Source organism: Meriones unguiculatus, chromosome X, assembly GCF_030254825.1.
Source record: "Meriones unguiculatus strain TT.TT164.6M chromosome X, Bangor_MerUng_6.1, whole genome shotgun sequence".
Lineage (NCBI taxonomy): Eukaryota > Metazoa > Chordata > Mammalia > Rodentia > Muridae > Meriones > Meriones unguiculatus.
In genome coordinates, this window is record NC_083369.1 from 139,447,496 (window position 1) to 139,454,851 (window position 7,356).

The 7,356-nt window shown below is 38.7% G+C and overlaps 1 pseudogene; it reads left to right on the plus strand.

The window, feature by feature from the left end:
- The first annotated feature begins 5,421 nt into the window (after window positions 1-5,421).
- Window positions 5,422-6,765, plus strand: LOC110566612 (E3 ubiquitin-protein ligase RNF5-like; annotated as a pseudogene).
- The last annotated feature ends 591 nt before the right edge of the window (window positions 6,766-7,356 follow it).

Sequence of the window (7,356 nt, forward strand, 5' to 3'; positions counted from 1 at the left end):
CCTACAGATTGGGAAAGGATCTTCACCAAACCTATATCTGACAGAGGGCTGATAACCAGAATATATAAAGAATTCAAGAAATTAAACAGCAACAAATCAAGTAATCCAATTTAAATAATTGGGTACGGAGCTAAACAGAGAATTCTCTGTAGAAGAATATAGAATGGCAGATAAACACTTAAAGAGGTGCTCAGTGTCCTTAGCCATCAGAGAGATGCAAATCAAAAGGACCCTGAGATTTCACCTTACACCCATCAGAATGGCTAAGTTCAAAAACTCAAATGACAACACATGCTGGAGAGGTTGTAGAGAACTGGGAATCTCCTCCATTGCTGGTGGGAATGTAAACTTGTACAACCACTTTCCAAATCAATCTGAGGCTTTCTCAAAAAATTAAGAATAGTGCTACCTCAAGATCTAGCTATACCACTCCTAGGCATATATCCAAAATATACTCAAGTATACAACAAGGACATTTGCTCAACTATGTTCATGGCAGCTTTATCTGTAATAGCCAGAATTTGGAAACAACCCAGATGTCCCTCAACTGAGGAATGGATACAGAAAATGTGGTTCATTTACACAATGGAATACTTACTCAGCAATTAAAAACAGGGAAATCATGACATTTGCATGCAAATGGTGGGAACTGGAAAAGATTATCCTTAGTGAGGTGTCCCAGAAGCAGAAAGACACACATGGTATATACTCACTTATATAAGTGGATATTAGACATATGATATAGGATAAACTTACTAAAATCTGTACACCTAAAGAAGCTGAGCAAGATGGAGGACCCTGGATAAGATGATATATCCTCATTTAGAAAAACAGACAGGATAGACCTTGAAAGATGGAGAAAACAGGGAACAGGACATGAACATACCACAGAGCTCCACAAGGAGAGCAACAGAACAAAAAAATCTGGGCACAGTGGTCTTTTCTGAAACTAATACTCCAACCAAGGACCTTGCATGGAGATAAACCTAGAACCCCTGCACAGATGTAGCTATGGCAGCTCAGTATCCAAGCATGTTCCCTAGTAAGGGAAACAGGGGCTGTCTCTAACATGGACTCAGTGGCTGGGTCTTTGGTCACCTCTCCCTGGGCCAGGCAGCCTTACCAGGCCACAAAGGAAAACAATGCAGTGAGTCCTGATGAGACCTGATTGGCTAGGGTCAGATGGAAGTGGAGGAGGACCTACCTATCAGTAGACTTAGGTAGGGCCATGGGAAAAGAGGGAGGGAAGGTGGGATTGGGAGCAGGTGAGGGAAGGGGCTGGGAGAAAAAGGTAAAAAGTTTTAAGAAAGAAAAAATATTTTTTAAAGTTTTTAAAAGTTCATTCATAGTAGAAAGATCTATTGAGGAAGTAAAAGTTACATTTATACATAAATGTGCACACAAATAGTCTAGAAGTTTTATTGCCAAGACAAAACCAAACAAAAAGCATGGACTCTGTTGCCTGCTCTTGGATCACATTCCCCTACCAGAGCTGCCTTGCCTGGCCTCAGTGGAAGAGGGTATACTCAGTCCTGATGAGACCTGATGTGCAGTGGTGGTTTGATATTGGGGACAGCTCCCCTTTTCTGAGGAGAATTGGAGATGGGAAAGAGGGAAGGGATTGGAAGTGAGGGACAGGAAGGAGAGGAGGGAGGGGGCTGTGTTCCAGACATAAAGTGAATAAATAAACTTAGAGAAACACACAGAGAGAGTAATAGTTAAACAAAAGAAAGTATGTCAAAACAATGGAAGAGTAAAAAGTACAAACTACCACTTGTTTACCTCATCCTCTCCTAAAGAATATCTCAAAAATGGAGACAGAATAAATGTAAGAGCCCTAAGAAAGTCTTCGAATGTTGTCTTCTGTGCAACACATGACCATTTATCAACTCACAACAGCAGTGATTACCTGCACAATGCCTATGACAAAATGTGGCCTGTCAAATTTCTGTCATAAATTGGGAAGGGACCAATGAGATCTGACCCCTTCTTGAGGCTCAATAGGCAGCCAATGGAAAGGAAGACAGTCAAGAGGACCGTAAAACTAGCCTTAGCTACACAGCAAGCCCCAGGTCACCCTGGGCTGTGTATGATCCGATCTAAAACAAAGCCAAACAAAAGCTGTCAGTGACAATATTAAGAATATTGGGAGTGGAGAGATAGCTCGGCAGTTAAGAGCATTGGTTCCTCTCACATAGGACTCACGTTCAGTTCAAGTACACATGATGGTTCACAGCCATCTGTAACTCCAGTTCCAGGGGATTCAATATCTTTTTGTCCTTCATGAACATTGCCTATACCAGGTACACAGACATTATATACAAGCAAAACATCCATACACAAAAAACAAAGATAATAAATCTTTTAAAAATATTAAGAATGTTAATTCAGAGAGGCTGGAGTGATGGCTCAGTAGTTAAGAGCACTTACTACTCTTTAGAAGTACTAGGTTTGATACCCAGAACCCACATGGTAGCAAATAACCATGCATAACACCAGGTACACAGGAACTCCAGGTATACAGGATCCAAAATGACTTCCTTGGACATCAGGCATGCACATGGCACACGCACACACGCACGCACGCACGCGCACGCGCACACACACACACACACACACACACACACACACACTGAAATAAACAAACAAGTATCTTTTCTAGAAAGAATGCTAATTGGTGGCTCACAACTATCTGTAACTCCATTTCCAGGGGATTTGACCCTCTCTGGCCTCTGCAAGCACCAAGCATGAAAGTGGTGCACAGATGTGCAGACAGGCAAAACACCAAAACACATAAAATAATTCAATTTTAAAAATGTTAATGCATCTTGATTTAAAAAGTGTTATCTGGGGCATTTCGGCAGATAAATAGCTTGTCACAATAGCATGAATAATAGAATGAGTCTCCAGAACCCACCGAAAAAGCCATGCAGATGTAGAAGTCTACCTGTAATCCCAGCACTCAGATCAGCATTTATAGGGCACGGACAGGGCATACCCGGGGTAAGCTGACCAGCTAGAGGAAGAGATCTGCTTCAGTAAGTAAAGTGAAGTACAATCACAAAAGACACCAAACAACTTCAGATCTCCACAGATGCACATACAGACATAACCTGTACACATACTACACACAGACATGTGCTAAAATAAAAATACTTCTAGTACTATGTATGTATTATTCCAAACTCACCAATCTCATGATAGATAGAGGCAGCTATTGTTTCAGGATCTGGAGGAACAATATTTCCTAATAAAGCAGGGCAATACACTATCTGCTTTTTTTCATCCATGATAACTTCAGTTTTTTCTGGCATTTCTACCAGCACAACTGCTTCAATCTCTGAAAGTAAAGAATTGACAACCATGAATTTTATATAATATAAAACTATCTTTCAGGGGGGGGATAAGTAAACTAAAAATGCTCTCAAAACAAAAGAAAATTTGATAAATCTTCCCCTAGCATACTCACCCCTACAGAGAACTAACAGAAGACCTGCAATGAAAAGGGTAGTAACAAAAATGTGGAGAAACTGTTTCACCTTTGATTGCAATTTGGGGTAAAAATGGTACTGAAACTCTGGAAAACTGATTGGCAGTTTCTTATTGTAATATCATTACCAAAAGATATTACCATAAGACCCAGCTATTGCACTCTTGTCATTTGTGAAAAAGAAGTAAAACTTATATTTACACAAAAGCCAATAAACAAATGTTTATAGTAGTTTACTCCTAATTCTAAAAACTGGATGGAAAAAAGTATATCTTTCAATGGATGAATGGGCAAAACAGAGTCAGGGGGAATGAAAGAGAATATGAACAATCTACAGATACCCACAAGGGGTATGAGTCTAAAGGGAATTGTGTTGATAAGAACAAAATCTATATACTATAAGATTTTCTTTATGTAATACTATTAAAGTGACAAAATTATGCAAACCAGTATTAGCCAGATGGCAGGAACAGGCAGTTCCTACCTTTCTATTTTTCTCCCCCAACCCTTTTCTGATTCTCTAACTTCCCTCCTTACAGCAAATCCTTTACATTTACAGGTCTTCTGTTAGCTCTACATAGGGATGAGTATGCTAGAGGAAGATTTATCAAGTTTTCCTTTGTTTTGAGGACATTTTTCTTTGGAAGAAAAGCATGACTTGAGTAAGGTGGGTGGGGTAACAAAAACAAATGAGGTAGCCAGAGGTTGTGTACTCATTCTGTATCTTCACTACAGTAGTGACAAGAAAACCTACTCATAATAAATCTGTACAGAAATCAATATAAGCACACTAATACAAAAAGACTTGGGAATTCTCAAGTAATAGCTTAGTTATCAGATCAATGTGAATATTCTGGCTGTATTATTTAATCTTAGTTTTGTTAAATAGTACTGTTGGATAAAATGATAAAATATAAAGGGGGTGATGTTACATTCTTTCTTACAAAAATATATATCTAAAATTATTTCAAAATAAAAAGTTTAAAAACATGATCTACAAGTGTTTTGCATTAAGGGTGTTGAGATGGTTATGGGTTAAACTGAAGCATGCTTTTTGTAAAGGGTATCATCTGCAGCTCACCAGAATCAGGAACCTGCCCAGGAGATGATGAATTTTGCTGGCCACTGCTATTTTCCATTGCAGATGGGTAATTAATAGTCTCAGGGTTGTTTTCCAAGACAGCTTCTGGTACTGCTGGAACATCTAGCCCCAAATAGAAAAACACTTTCATGACTCCCAATTATCAATTCATACATAACAAGAGTAATGTCCAGGAAATAAACACTTTCTCACATTGACTAAAACTAAAATTACTCCTCCTTAAATGACCTATCTTTTTGAAAAGGCTAAAATATATCATCTAAAAAGTACATTATGAAATGAATGAAACTCTGAGGATCAAAAAAAGGAACAATTAAAAGATAAAATATGCATGTAGAGAAACTGTATCACTTACAAAACTAGTAAGGAAACAAAATGGTATATCGTTCCTTGGGAAATAATTTGGTGATTTCTTATAAAACGAAGCATGTGTCATCATATAACTTAGAATTTCATGTAAACTTGTAAACTTACACAAAACATACGTGAACATCTACAGTGTTTACTTCTAAGAGTGAAATTAGACACATCTTCAATATTTTTCAGTGGGTGAACAGACAAAGTTGTTACATCCATGTCATGGAATAGTAGGCAACACTAAAAGAACTACTGGAATATGCAAAATGTGATATTAATTGCAAGCAAATTATGTTTCATAAAGAATTAGCCCCAAAAAGTTACATCACATTTGATTAAATCGAAGTAAAAGGCAAATGAAAATTATAGAAGGGAATCAGGGTCACAGATAGCCAGCTGATGCTTAGGATGAAGCAGGGTGGGAGAGAAAAAAGATAAAAGAGGAGATGGTTGTGGTTTTATAGGGGGTAGCATGATCTATTTTTACAATGATTCTAGAAATCTTCTATATCATAACTGCGGAGGTAGACAATAAGCAGCTCAAATTATAAAACTTCCTAGAACAAAATATAAACACTCGTGCATACACATGTAAAATTAATCAATGTCAATTTACTAGTCATAGTGTTATATTTCTGCAATACATTATCACTGAGGAAAATTAGTACAGTTTAAACGGGGTCCCTCTATAATTTCTTCCCACTAACATACAAATTTTAAATTATCTCAAAATATAAAGCTATAAGGATGCTGTTGAAAACTAAACTGTAAACTACAAATTCTATAAGACTATCCTTAAATAATATAAAGGAAATACACATTCCTACAAAAAAACTTTAAAAGCCCAAAATAAAGGCAAAAGGAAATTATTCTTACAGAAAGAATCAACTGTGGATTACCAGAAAGGATCAAATAACAACAGAAATATCAGAAATGCAAAGGTGGAGAAAATAGATAATTCACATGTAAGTACTGGGAATTAAAAACATATAAAGCAGAAGAAATGGAAGACTGGCAGTTCCTTAGAAACCTGGACATGAAGAGGGTTATTATCTAGAATATACAAAGAACTAAAAAAAACTGAACATCAAGAAAATTATCCAATTTCAAAAGAACTAAGGAGAGGCGGTCCTGCTTTGTTGGGGAATGTGTGAGTAAGTGAATGAGTGAGTGAGTGTGTGTGTGTGTGTGTGTGTGTGTGTGTGTGTGTGTGTGTGTGTTTGTGTGTTGGGGGAAGGAGGGATACTGAGGATGTAAAGCAGAACCAGCCAAGGCAGCACTGGAAGAAGAGGACAGGGCCAGGGTCTGAAAGGGCCAAACTGCAAGCAGGGCGGTGGGACCATCAAATGTAACCGTTGTCTGTAGACTGCTGGAGAAGTTGTAGGCAGCATTTGTGGCCACCTGTGTTGTTGGCAGTATCTTCATCAGAGGCTGGAGAAAAGGCCAGACAGGCAGGAGTGCTGATTGTGTAAACCTGGCATCAGCTGAGCCAAAAGCCACAGGGACCCAGATTGAAAACTCCATCCTGCCCTCAGGGCCAACCGACCAGCTCCAGAGCCAGAGGGCACGTGGGTCTCTGAGGGGGGCAGGGAGGGAGGGAGTGTGTTCCAACCATTTGGTGTTACCAGGGGCTTTCAGTTCTCCTTTGGTGTTGGTGCTTTCCTCTTTGGCTTTTTCACTACTGTGATTAATGCCCAGGGAGCTTTTCTGAAGGAGAGCAGGTGTGGACCTGGGACAGGGTGACCCTGCCTCCAGCTGGCAAGACTTCCTCTTCCTATTTCTCACTATCTTGTTTTTCTGGCTGCTCAATATTTGAGCTGTGTCTCCTGCCTGCCCACCTCTAGCTAGAGGAAAATCAAGAATGAATATTGGGGTCCCTGCTGGCTCTTCCTTACTTTTGGACCACCCCTCACTTTCCATGACCCATGTCTGTTTGCTGAAACTCTTTCAGGTGGGTGTGGGGAGGAGTGACCAATCTGCTTAAGGTGGGAGTCTGCTGCTGTGTACTGCTGCACAGTTACTCCCTGTCCCAGTGGAGGACTAAAGACCTTTCTCCAATCCTTTGCTTTCTCCCAGATTTCTTTATTTGATGTTTAAAGGTGGGCTCTTCCCAACTCCTCCACTGGTTGATTCAATTTTTTTTCTCCCCCACTGTCTTGAGTTCTGACTCAAGCATCTGCCTCTTTTCCATCTTCCATCTTCAATGCCTCCTTTATTAAAACTATAATTAAAACTATATATTATATTATATTATATTATATTATATTATATTATATTATATCATATTATATGTTTAAATCATAATTTAAAAAGTTATGAAATGTTACAAAATAAAACTAAGAAGGTTCTCAAAAGATGAAATACATACATACAACTGAGAAACACTTTTGAAAAGGTTCAACATCAT